At 40.1% G+C, this 14,168-nt stretch overlaps 1 protein-coding gene and 1 long non-coding RNA gene across 2 annotated transcripts in view; one reads left to right on the forward strand and one right to left on the reverse strand.

Moving 5' to 3' along the window:
- agpat4 (1-acylglycerol-3-phosphate O-acyltransferase 4 (lysophosphatidic acid acyltransferase, delta)) overlaps positions 1 to 14,168 on the reverse strand; it is a 192,526-nt gene that overhangs the window by 171,000 nt on the left and 7,358 nt on the right. The gene's annotated exons all lie outside the window — the stretch shown is intronic.
- LOC122552979 overlaps positions 1 to 14,168 on the forward strand; it is a 76,618-nt gene that overhangs the window by 23,304 nt on the left and 39,146 nt on the right. The window lies entirely within an intron of this gene.

The raw sequence follows: 14,168 nt of genomic DNA on the forward strand, positions 1-14,168 counted from the left end.
TAAGCCTGCTGGACTATTGTGTGATTTTTAATCTTGGCCATCCCAGTCCAACATTGGCATCTCCTCATCAAATTTTAGAATGGCACAGTTCAATGATTTTTTTTGAGTTGTCTGAAAATTTAGGATTGATATGGAAAGTCTATATTTTTCTTGACCAAACTAAACTCTGGTCCATAGCGATTTAATTAGCTTATTTCCCTACATACTGACAAGGTATAATTAATCCCTCAGTACTAATCACTGTGATGAATTAATTTATAATTCTTAAGGTTAATGTCTTATCATTGCACTTTATTATATACTAACTGTCAAATTCAATAATTATAAAATTTATTTTGTGGATTTCACTTGTTTAAAAAAATCTATAAAAATCTATAATGTCCTAACATAAGAATAATCTGAATTTAAACCAGCTTTTCTGATTTTAATGCTTGTTAAAGTACAAGCTATACTGTATCAAGTCAAACTATTAAAACAAAATCATGACTGAATTAAGCACAAAACATTGTTATGTGTCTGAGTTCACAAGACAAAGCACAGATGAATATGTTTCATGAGCATGGAAAACTCTCCACTTAGAAGAGATGTGGACATTGTCAGATGAAAAATTAACTGAAGACCTGCCTAGGCTTTCACATGGACATAGAGAAATCTATGCCTTTAGTTTGAAGGACAGTAGGTGAGTCCTACCAGGCAGTATTTATTTATGGACAAAATCATTAAAACCATGTTACTTTTCAATTTATGTTTGCTAGTTACAGGAGCTTGCTGTGCCAAATTAGCTGCCATACTTCCTACAGGACAACAATAATTACAATTCAAAAATATTCCACTGATTGTGTAAAGTGTTTTGGATCATCTTCAGGCCATGAAAGGTGCTACAAATCTCCTGTTTTTATAACTCTGCATATCAAGGAACTGCAAAAGTAAAATTTAAAATTTCAAAAAGACTAAGCCCAATCAAAAATCTTGTATGTGTATGTGGTTGGTATTTTACTTAAAATGAGATAATTCAAAATTAGTTACATTTTTAAAGCAATGTAACTGTTTGAGTTTGTCCCCAAAATAACTTAAAACTTGGTAAATCCATATAAAGAATTCCACTAGTGTGATAGTGCATTGAAACTGAGTGCCCTAGATTGCATAATGGATTTGGGCTGAGGTCCTTAATGTGTTAAAAAACAAAAAACTGCTGGAAATCACAGCAAGTCAGGCAGCCTCTGTGGAGAGAGAGCAAGCTAATGTTTTGAGTCTTGATGACTCTTTATCAGAGCTCTGACTCGAAATGTTAGCCTGCTGTCTCTCACGGATGTTGCCTGACCCACTGTGATTTCTAGCATTTTTCATTTTCAATACAGATTCCAGCATCAGCATAATTTGCTCTTCAATGTGTTACTTAATTTTTTATGAGCTATACACCAGGATATCCTATTAAAATAATTTCAAATTAAATTATCAATTTTTTACTGTTGAATGGCATCAGGCACAGATGAAACTCATGCAATATCATCTGCTTGCTATACTGGAAGTGAAGATTGCTTCTAAAGTTGTGTGGCATTGAGAAGCAAAGGAAGAAGATGGACCCAAGTCTGAGGTTGGACTTGAAATGCTTTCAATATGATGCTTGCTGAAAGTGTCAAGAAGGATTTTTTTTTAACAGGTGTGATTTTTTTGTGAGTCTGAGGGTGAACACAGGTCATTAGAGGAAATGTTCTTTTGCTACTTCACACTTCATTTGAGTAGATTTATGTGGCTGATAGTTAAAAATAACAAAAAAAAGTAGACCAGAAATAACTGCTGATCATAGTGAACTGATAGTTACAGCCCTCTTAAAAATCCCAGGAGGTTAAATTGCTTTCTACAAGTCATGCGAAGCAGGTTCATAATGAATTGGCATTTGTTCAAGTTAACAGTTTAGAAGTTTGGCTTGGTGTAAAACAAGTTATAGACTTCAATTTTATCCTTTCTATCTATTCCTTTTGTAGAAATGTTTACTTAAATAAAAGAAATAGGTTAAGCATTAGTTCTCTAACACTGCTAAAATGAAACCACATTATTCTGAAGCTTTATCTCTTTCCCCAGTTATCCCAACAACTTAATATGCTTGTGAAATAATTTAGGGATTTTTCTTAATTTTACCTGGGATCATACTTTCTTCCCCCTTTTTGCTCTCCTAATTTCCCTTTTAAATTCCCCCCTGCATATTCAGTACTCTGCTAGGGTGTCTGCTGTCTTTGTTGGTCCCACCCTTTATCTTTATTGGACCATGTTGGTCCTGTACTCTCTCTATTTCCTTCTTTAATGAACCCCATTGGTCTGACCCAGATTTATCTAAAGGTATCTGCTCCCACTCCACTCTGACCAAATCATACCTGACCTTAATGAAATCAGCCAGCCAAAGTTTAGAGCTTTGATTTCAGGCTCATCCAAAATACCACCTGTCCATTGCTACGCAACCATTAAAGAAGCCTCTGTCCCTTGTCCGCATTTTAGAAAATCAAAGCATAATGCTGTGCTCCTCCTTACAGGCAGAAATTGAAGCATACAGAAAGTACTGCAGAAAGCAAAAGAGCTTCTACGGAACTACTTAGAGTTGGTAGACTGGACATAATCAAGAACTCAGTGACCAACCTAAACAAGTATGCCACTACCGTTACGTTAGTACATAGATGACAAATGCTGAAGAAGTTAATCCAAATGTTCCCCAACCAGAAACCATGGAAGAACTAGGAGATCCGCTCCCTACTGAAATCCATGTCTGAGGTATTCAAGTTGGGTGACCCTGACCTATACAGGAAATCCAGGTATCAGCTTTGCATCAGGGACATCAAGAGGTAATACCAAACTAAGTTTGAGGCCCAGACTAACCACATTGACCCCTGTCATTTGTGGCAAGACTTACACCACATAACCGGATACAAAACAAAGTCAAACTGAATCTCAGGCAACAATATATCCCTACCCACTGAGCTCAATGCATTTTATGCTCCCTTTGAACTGAAGGGCAGTGAATTGATGCCACCCGTCCCAACAGCCTTAGATGCACCTATATTCTCAGTCACTGTCACAGACATTAGAACTGCCTTCTTAAGGGTGAATCCACAGAAAGTGACCAGGTTGAATAGAGTCCCCAACTGTGCACTCATATCCTGCTAGCAGGACCAACCAGCGGGAGTATTCACAGATATCTTCAACCTCTCCTTACTATGATTTGAAGGCCCCACCTGCTTCAAGATGACCTCCATCATCCCAGTGCAAAAGAAAAATCATGCAGCGTGCCTCAATGATTACCACCTAGTGGCTCTTACATCCATAAATTTGAAATATTTCAAATGGTTGGTCATAACTCACATCAACGCCGGCCTCCCAGATTGCCTTGATCCCTTGCAATTCACCTAATGACACAACAGGTTCACAGCAGATGCCATCTTCCTGGCCCTACACTCATCCCAAGACAACAAAAATACCTGCGTCAAACTCCTACTTATTAACTACAGCTCCACCTACAACACCATAATTCCAAACAAACCCATCTCCAAACTCCAGGATCTAGGTCTCGGATCCCCCTTCTATAACTGGATTCTTGACTTCCTGACCTACAGATAGAATAGGTAACAATACCTCCTCCACGATAATCTTCAACACTGGCACTCTGCAAATCTATGTACTCAGCCCCCTACTATTCTCCTTATACACACAGAAAATTGTGTGGCCAAATTCTGCACCAACTCCATTTACAAGTTTGCTTATGAAGCACTGTTGTAGGTTGGCTCTCAAACAATGACGAAGCTGAGTACAGAAGGGAGAGAGAGTGCTTAGTGGCATGTTGTAAAGACAACAATCTCTCCATCAATATCAGCAAAATGACGGAACTGGTAATTGACTTCAAGGAACAGAATAGAGAGCATGCCCTTGTATGCAAGCTGGTGCTGAGGTGGAGATGGTTAACCGCGTCAGGTTACTGGGAGTGATGATCACCAACAATCTGTCTTGGTGCAGCTGTGTTGACACTACAGTCAAGAAAGCACAACAAGACCTCTAATTTCTCAGGAGGCTAAGGAAATTCGGCATGTCCATAAAGCGTCTTACAATTTTTTCTACATGCACCATAGGGCGGCACAGTGGCACAGTGGTTAGCACTGCTGCCTCACAGCGCCAGAGACCCGCATTCAATTCCCGCCTCAGACGACTGACTGTGTGGAGTTTGCATGTTCTCCCCGTGTCTGCATGGGTTTCCTTCGGTTTCCTCCCACAGTCCAAAGATGTGCAGGCCAGGTGAATTGGCCATGCTAAATTGCCCGTAGTGTTAGGTAAGGGGTAAACGTAAGGGTAAGGGTGGGTTGCGCTTCGGCGGGGCGGTGTGGACTTGTTGGGCCGAAGGGCCTGTTTCCACACTGTAAGTAATCTAATAGAAAGCATCCTATCTGGATGCATCACAGCATGGTATGGAAACTGCTCTTCCCTATACTGTAAGAAACTGTAGAGTTGTGAACACAGCCGGTCCATCAATCATCCAACTTCCTATTCATTGATTTTATCCAAACTTCCCACTGAATTAGGAAAGCAACCAATGTACTCAAAGACCCCTCCCACCCCAGTTATACTGTCTTCCACCCTCTTCCATCAGGCGGAAATAAATAAAAGTTTAAATACACAAAAAGGTTCAAGAACAGCTTCTTCGTCCTTGTTATCAGACTTTTAAATGGACTTCTAAAATTTTCATGTTGATCTCTCTCTCTCTCTCTCTCTCTCTATCTATCTCTCTGCACCTGCTTGGCAGCTGTAACATTCTGTTCTGTTACCCTGATGCACTTGAATAGCACAATCTGCATGTAAAGCCAATAAAACAACACTTTTCACTGTACCTCGGTACATGTGACAGTAATAAATCAAATCAAAGCACCCTTGTCCCTTATCATAATAATTTTGAATCTATTAGTTATTTTGCTATCTGAAAAATGCTCCCCTACTGATACTTCAACCATTTACCCAGCTTTATTACCTAAAATTAAGTCTAGGATTATCCCCTCACTGGTAGATCCTTCCACATACTGGCTTTAAAAGCTTTCCTGGATCCATTTTGAAAATTCAGTTCCCTCTAAACTTTTCACATTTTGACTACCCCAGTTAATTTTGGGAAAATTGAAATTCCCCACTACCACTACCATATTAAAATTACACTTCTGTCAGAAGTGACTTCAGTCAATGACAATATATATTAACCCAGATGAAGAAGTGTGTAAAGTGGCTAAAGCTTCTGTTATTGACACTTTAATGATCTGTTTGATTGAACCTTTATAGAGTTGAATTGTAAGAACAGTAGATTGGATGCTTTTTTCTAAACATGATATGTTTAACTTGTTGACGGTTTATGTTTCATTGGCTTTGTAAGGACATGGAAGGCCCATGAGTTGGCATGCAGCTATAAGGTACCATTGGGATAGATGAATGAGATGGGTTGGCATTAAATTTACATAAGCACATGCAGGTGGCATGCAGAATGGGTTGATGATGATGGGGTATGAGGGGTGCAGTCTCAAAGGTCTAAAATGTAACCAAACAAGTAGAACAAAATCCCAGAGAACCAAAATAAATGTTTTAACTAGTTGCCTCAGCACTTGTCCACTCTTGTGGCCATCTCTGATCTGTTTCTGGGGTGAGTGGGCTTGATTCTGCCTACAATCACACTCTGCCACTGCCCAGTCCCCCACCATCAAGACAAAGTAGAAAAAATTGTATTATTCACAGGCCATTCTACCAAAGCAGGTGAGAGAAATTAGAGAATTTCCCAACCTGAGTTATCCGCCTTAGCAAAATTTCCGGCCTTACTCATATGATGGCTCTAGTCAAAAGGAATAGGGATTGCAAGCTTAAGGGGAGACCAGAAAGCTAGTGTTGTTTTACTTAAAGGAAAGAGAATTAAGAGGAAACTTGAAAAATGTCTTTAAATTCGCAGAAGGCCTTATTGTGTAAATAAGACAACTTTTTCCAGTGGCAGGTGGGTCAGTAACCAGGCAACCAGATTAAGCTACTTTGCAAAAAGAGCCAGAGGCAACATAAAGAAATTTTTTTACATTGTGAGTTTTTTTGATCTGGAATGAACCTCAAAAGTGAATTGGATAAGTACCTGATTGGAAAAAACATTGCGGGTTGCATAGAAAAAAGCAGGGTTTGAGAGCCTTGTTGGATAGCTGGAATCTCAGATCTGCAGAGAATGAAGATGTTTGATGTAGCTTTTCACTGTTTTGATAGTTTTTTGCCCAAACAAAGAAAGACAAATGTGCTTCACTTTGCAAATATTCTCATTTCCATCAACAATACATTTAAGCCCAGATATTTGCCATGTTGGAGAGGTTCCCCAATGTGGCAAACATGATGGAAAAGATTGGAATTATAAGGCATACACATGGACATGACATTGCCTATTTTTGTGGAGGTATGGGATTGGACTCTGATCAAGTTTTGCATCTGTGCAGTTTGTGGAGGCAGTTGGCAATTTAAATCCTCATTTGAATCTAAGTTTACATGTCAAACAGACATCAGAGATTACAGGAGTCCAAAATGAAAATCCTTGGTATAAAGGGGTCTTTAAGTAGCTTGAGAATTCAGGTAGAATAGGCAAGCATTTTAAAAATAAGTTAGAACTCAGATCAAGCATTGTTCCCACAACATGCAGATATGACAAAAACAATTGAAAGTTTTACTTATACTCCTGGTTCAAGTCGGGCACATTACAAACCCAATAATTAATAGTGAATAAGCATTGGGCATATTAAAGTTATATGCCGTTCTGGACTGACAGGTGAATTTTTGGGAGACTTCAATTAGGCTATGAAAGATGGGAGATCTTTCATTAAAGCTACAAAGGTAGAAATCATCCAAGAAACTACAAGAAAAAATAGGAACCTTCCATTAAAGCTGTGAAAAATGGGAGTCCTCGATTAACCTTGAAAGATGGGAATTCATCATTACAACTGTGAAAAGGCAAGAATCCACCATTTCAATGGCAAAATGTATGAAAACCTTCCAAGACAGCAGAAAGGCACAGGAGAGCTCGCTTTACTGTAAAACAAAATCTTTAAAGTAAATGAGATATCTAAGCATATCTAAACCATCCTATAAAATGAGCTAGGCCAAATTAGATTAGATTAAATTAGATTACAGTGTGGAAACAGGCCCTTCGGCCCAACAAGTCCACACCGACCCGCCGAAGCGACCTTTTTTTTTAATTTTGAATGTATGTAGTAGAGGTGAATGTTGATATATTATAAAGAAGTTTGTATAGTTATAGAAATATGATAGCAACAGTACTTTTATATTAAAGATGAAATTTTGTAGAATGCTAGCTACCATTGCTTGATTAATTAAATTTGTCCAGCAACATGAAAAAGGCTTTCAAAATGCTTGGTGGTCTTTCCCTTGTAAGAAAATCTTAGATTTTTTCATCAAGTATAAAAAAAATCTATATTTAGAATATTCACCTGTTTGAAGTACATATAATAAAAACATTTAAGATAGCAAGCAATTGAGATTTAGAAACAGGCTACAGAGCAGCAGTTACAGCTTTCTACCAGGCAGAATAATTGTTTTAACTATTTCAACATAAAATCTAAAAGTTTGACATTTCTAAAATCCTAAAGTCAGAAATAGAGCACAAATTAAGAAATCCTGGTGAAAACAATTCTTAAGATGTTGAATGGCTTCAAAATTGGATAGTAAGTCAGAATCTGAATAAATTACTACACTTGGCATGACAGCAGATGATGTTATAGACCAAGGCATGCTTTTATGGTAAAACAACAAGTTACTTTCAGAAAATGCTGAAGCAGAACACAGCCACAGAAAAGGAAAAGATCAAAGAAGGACCCACACAAACAATCTTCTGTAAAAGACAACACAAAGACTTCCTAGGAGAAATCAGTGACCAGACCTAGTGTTTTAGCAAGCTGATATTTATGTCAATGCGCATCTCTCAAGTTTCAAGTTAAATACCAGAATAAATATCACAATATTGACAGATTAGATGCCTTGGCTGAGAAACCACTCACATAGAACAAAGAACAGTACAGGACAGGAACAAGCTTCTTGGCCCTCCAAGCTTGTACCAACACATTTTGTCCTTCCATACTAAAACTGTCTTCACTTGCAGGATCCATACTTCTCTATTCCCTTCCTTGGCATATATTCATCTAGGTATTTTTTGAATGCTGTTATTGTGTCTGCTTCAACCACCTCCTCTGGCAGCACATTTCAAGCACTCACATCCTTTGTGCGAAAAAACTTGCTTCACACATCTCTTTTAAACTTCTCCCCTGCCCCTTGAACCTGTATCCCGAAGTAATTGTCCCTTCCACCCTGGGAAAATGCCTCATACCTTCCACTCTATCCATGCCATTCACAAGCTTATAAACGTTTATTTGGTCACCCCTCAACATCCTGCGTTCCAATGAGAACAAGCCCATTCAATCTAACCTTTCCTCACAGCTAAAATTCCCCATACCAGGCAACATCTTGGTAAACCTTTTCTGTACCATCTCCAAAACATCCACATCCTTCTGGTAGTGTCGTGACCAGAACTATATACAATATTCCACGTGTGGCCTAACTAAAGTTCTGTATACCTGCAGCATAACTTGTCTATCCTCACATTGTATGGCAAGCACACCATAGGCCTTTTTAACCACCTTATCTACCTGCGCTGCTGCCTTCAGTGGAGTACTGCAAACCCAGATACCTCTACATATCAGTACTCCTAAGAGTTCTGCCTTTCACTGCATAATTTCCACCTGTACCTGACCTTACAAAATGCAGCACCTCATGTTTGTCCAGATTAAACTCCATCTGCCATTTTTTTGCCCATGCCTCCAACCAATCTATATCCTGTTGTATCCTCTGACAATCCTCCTCACTACAAAATTTATATCATTTGCAGACTTACTAATTAGACCAGCTATGTTTTCCTGACTTCACATGACAAAGGAGCAGTGCTCCAAAAGCTTGTGTTTTCAAATAAACCTGTTGGACTATAGCTTGGTGTCACGTGACTTCTGACCATATCTGACAGAAGCCACAACCACATGGTTCTTTACGGAAAGTGGTGGCTGCCATAGAATGCACTGCCAGTGGTGGAGTAGAGTCACATACATTTAAGTGATTCTTGGATAGGCACATGGAAGATAGTACAATGAAGGATAAGTAGGTTAGTTTGATCTTAGAGTAGGATAAAAGGTCGGCACAACATTGAGGGCCACAGGGCTGTACTGTGCTGTACTGTTCTAAGTTCTAAAGTATGATACCGACCTACATAAGGGAATATTAGGGCAGAAGACCAAAACAGTGATCAAAGAGATTTAAATAGCTTCTTAAAAGAGGAAAGCAAGGTAAAGAGATGCAGATGTTTAAGTGTAGGAGCTTGGCAGCCGAAAGCATGGTGGAGCAATTAAAATTACAGGTACTCAAGGGCACAGAATTAGATGACCACAGGGAAATCAGTGGGCTGTGGGGTTGGGGAAGAATACGGTGATAGAGAATTAGGAGCTGATGGCTTTGAAATTGAGATTGAAAATTTTAAACTTAAGGTATTGTTTAAGTGAGAGCTAATATAAGTCAGCAAGTCCATAGATGATGGATAAGTAAGACTTCGTGAGAATTGGAACATGGGCAGCAAAATTTAGGATGCATCAAGTTTAAAGAAGGTAGAATATGGGAGTCTGATCAGGAATATGTCAAAATAATCAACCTACAAATAACAGGAGTAAGAATAAGGGTTTCAGCAGCATATGAAATGAGACATGAGCCAAGTGAGATAATGTTTATGGGTTCTCCCATCAAATTGTTGGATGAGTGTTCAGTAACAGACCAATTGTTCACCATCTTATTGATAATATCTCATTTGTGTGGTAAGCTAAATCTTGATTTGCAGATCCAGTGATGGAGGGTTGAGTAAAAGCATTAGCCTTGCAGTGTGCTCACTTGTCCTGTAAAGATCTGGTTCAGTTCTGTTCTAATATCAAAATTGTTTAATGATTACTTCTCCTTTTGGAGCAGATTCTTCACATGTCATGTCAAATAGCTTTTCCAGAATGCAGTGCTATGGAAATGATTCAGTAGTGTTACTGCGCACTGTGACTTCTTGATTCTGAAGAGAATCTCATGCCTGACATCATTGTTTGCTCAAAGGGTGAGTGTTGTACCTTTGCTTTTGGAGACAATGAGAGACTTGAGAACTTCATGAAATGCCTCTTGAAGCTCTGCAGCCTTGTTCTCCCATCACTTGTTCTTCATTTCTCTTAGTTTGGCTTGGTTGATGGTATCTGGATTTTCTTGCTGATTTTCTTTTGTGCACGTTATCTAAAAGTTTGATTCTATCTTGGTCGTTCTTGTTAAACTAATTTTAGTGCTTCCGTTTAACAAATCCAAGGAACTATGCAGTACTATGAGAACCATCTCTTTTTCTAAGAGTCTTCAATGTCTGTTTCACCTCTGGCATATTAGCAAATAATATGGCTATTTTGTGGCTGTTTCCCTTGTGATTTGAATCAAGTCTTATAGCACCACATTCTTTCTCTGCGTACAGAAATTTCTTCTGAATTCTTTATTGGATTTATCAGTGAATATCTAATATTTATTGTCTTTAGTTTCATTCTTCCTCTTTTCAATGTATATTCCATCAAATTCATCCACAATAGTGAGACATCTGTTCATCCTTCTCTATTCCAGAGTAAAGAACTCCAGATAATTCAGTCTTCCTTGATAGTTAAAATCTTCAACATCATCAACAACAATTTGTACTTATAGAGTCATAGTGACATACAGCATGGAAACAAACCCTTCCGCAACCAGTCCATGTTGAACATAAGAATCTAGCACATTTAATTTGAACAAGCTAGACCATGGCAGATGGCATATAATGTGAAGCTATTTATTTTTTTGAAAAAGCAGAGAGGCAGAATTCTTGGTTTTCTTGGTTTCTTGGGTTGAACGTCAATGTGATATGGTCTACGTGCTTCTGTATATATTAGCCCATGTCACATTTACCATGAAGACTGCATTCACATTGGGACAGATGTCTTGAGGTTTATTAATAACACCAACTATTTACATTGTTATGAAACATCACATTTAGAAATAGAAGTCTGAATCAGGTCTGAACAATATACACTGTAGAGAGAAGAATGGTAGAATCAAGTGAGGTATTCAGTGAGGCCCATCTCAACATTTCATTCAATTCACTTTTCTTAAATGCTGTGGCACAATTATGCTAGGCAGCGGTAAGTTCCCTTTGATACTCATCATTGCTTCTTAAGTTTAGATCAAGTGGTGCTGGAAAAGCACAGCAGGTCAGGCAGAATCTGAGGAGCAGGAAAATTGACATTTTGGGCAAAAGATGAAGGGCTTTTGCCCGAAATGTCGATTTTCCTGCTTCTCGGATGCTGCCTGACCTGCTGTGCTTTTCCAGCACCACTTTGATCTAAACTCTGGTTTCCAGCATCTGCAGTCCTTACTTTTGCCTAATTCCTTCTTAAGTAGCTTATTAATGGCCTAACTCACCATGGGTTACAATCTTATCAAACTTGCCATACAAACTAGCCATTGGGAAAGTTCAACTTAGAAACGAGAATGGATTATTGGCGAATTCAACTTGCCACTTGCTTCAGTAGACCTCCATCTTGCCCACAGACTGCAGAGCAGGCATGATTCACTGACATCAGCCACATATACCCCTTCAACCATTGACATTAACATTCCATTTTTAGGAAGTAATTGCTGGAAGCAAGTTGACCATCCTCAGCTGAACCTTCCGTGTTCAGAGGGTGGAGGTGGAGAGGCCAGCCACCTCCACAGTCCCTTGAGGGGAAATTGTTAAGCATGTGATCCTTCATTCATCTGTATGCTTCATCGCACCATCTTGTCTCCTTGTGACTCATGCAACACTTTGCATTCCATTCACATGTGCTTTCAGCCCTGAGAATCATCGCATGGGGTGATAAGGTCTGCGTATTATTGACTGTCCAGCAGCCTCTGAGGGTGTTGGGCCTGTCTCTGTATAGCACCTGCCAATTTGTCCATCAAGGCAGACAAATGGTCACAGGCTTGGCTACATTGTTACACCACCTGGGTGATAACGGGAAATATGTTCCAGGACTAGCTGTGTCGTTCCAGCTTCCGGCTGTGAGGGTTATCATTTTCTGTCTGCCTGCCGCTGCTTCTCTTTCTTGTTCATCTGGATGAGATCACCATCACTAAGACTACAAGGTCATCTCCTGCTAGGGGCTCAGCAGGTGCCTGATCTCTGATTGCCAGTGGCCTGGGTGTTTCTCCCTCACCCATCTATGTAGTAGCTGGTGTGTGGAGCTCACTATGCGCCCTTATACAGTCCAAAGGGATGTTGCCATCTCTGCTGCTCGATGGTCCGTGAGCCAATGTGAACAGTGGTCCCTCTAATACGTTGCATGGGGAGATCAAGGACCATTCCTCTGTGGGAGATGGATTGTCATTAGGAGGATGGATGCAAATGTAAGACACATGAGGCAGACAACAATGCGATCATTGGATAGTAGTAGTAGCGTTCAGGTCATTTTAATTTCTGCCTGGTTTCAGGTGTCCCAACAGAGATGTCTCCACATCCCTGCAGGAGCTGTCCATGTTCTCCTGCATAGGCAAGTATTCTTTCCTCCAAGGGCATGAGGACAGAGATACCTGGTGTCACAGCACCTGTCCAGTGTTGCGCAGGTATTTTATGGGATGTCTTCTCTTGTAATGTCATAAAGGAGCTGAATGAGTAAGTGGGTGGCATAGCTGTTCAGGCTGGTGAGTATTGGGTAAGGCTGATGAGGTGTTCTGAGGGAGTGAGGAGCAGTGCAAAGGGCATGTGGTGTTAGTGGTATGAGAATTTTTGAAATAATTAGACTGGGTGAGGGGAGGTGTTGCATGCAACAGAGAGGGCAGCAGAGCAATGGCATTAGTGGGAGGTGAATGTGGTGGCACAGATAAGTATGAAGTAGAAAAGAGCAGAATACTTCTTTCACTCTGGCAGAGAAGATAAGATCATTGACCATCTTCCTGCACTGCTTCCTAGTTGTCCTCATCCTGAAGAAGGCGCTGACCTGAGTAGTGAGACAATGCTGCCACTTTAACAAGGTTATGTTGTCCTTGGTTATTTTCAAGATGGCTTCGTAAAGGCAGAGGTTCTGATATGTCTGGAAATGGCTCCTTGAAAACAGTGGCATGTGAGTGGCCAGTTCTCTCAGTTCAGGTTTTTTTTAGTTTGATCTGTTTTTAGCAGGAAGTCAAAAAGCTACTAGGGATGTGGAGAAGCAGCTACAGTGAAAAGAGGTTGCATGTTTCAACAGAGGTCTTGCTTGAGCTTTCTCTATGAAAACCCTGCCTGTAAGAACCTGTGTTTGAATTTACCTTTTGCCAAGGGGTGTTTGCTAAGGGTTTATGGGATGTTGCAGGGATTGGAACAGCTTCATTAACTTACAATATCGTGATGGTTGGGTGATCAAGTAAGTTAATTTATTCTAAATTCTGTTTTCTTTTGTTTGTGTTTCATCCATCATGTTTGAGCTGAGTGGTTTGACCAGGTGCATCACTCTTGAAATATCCACTTTACATTAGCCTAAAAAAGAATAAAAAGTTAGCCTCCTGGGCTACCTTCTTGAAACATTTTTAGGGGGTCTGGCCTGATTCATAAAGGTGGTGATCTCCAACCAGGCTGGCATGGAATGTGGCCTCCTCTGCTGGTCCTCCTAGAAGGGGACTCCTCTTCCCTTGACTACCCTATCCACAAGGACCTCCCAGGTCTCTCAAAGAAGTAAGTGTCAGGGTCCCAACCTCTGCCATATTTCCTCACCCCTTCCACAACTGAGCAGTACAGCTTCCTGCAGGTGCACAGAGGGTTGTGGTGTGACCACAAGGGATGATGGTCCGAGGGAGGACCTCTGCTGAGCGGTGGGTTGCTATAGTAATGACATAAAGTCATAGTCATAGAGTCATGGAGATGTACAGTATGAACAGACCCTTCGGTCCAACTTAGGTAAAAACAATGACTGCAGATGCTGGAAACCAAATTCTGGATTAGTGGTGCTGGAAGAGCACAGCAGTTCAGGCAGCATCCGAGGACAGGCAAAATCGACGTTTCGGGCAAAAGCCCTTCATCAGGAATA

The sequence above is a fragment of the Chiloscyllium plagiosum genome, chromosome 9 (genome assembly GCF_004010195.1).
Source record: "Chiloscyllium plagiosum isolate BGI_BamShark_2017 chromosome 9, ASM401019v2, whole genome shotgun sequence".
Classification (NCBI taxonomy): Eukaryota; Metazoa; Chordata; class Chondrichthyes; order Orectolobiformes; family Hemiscylliidae; genus Chiloscyllium; species Chiloscyllium plagiosum.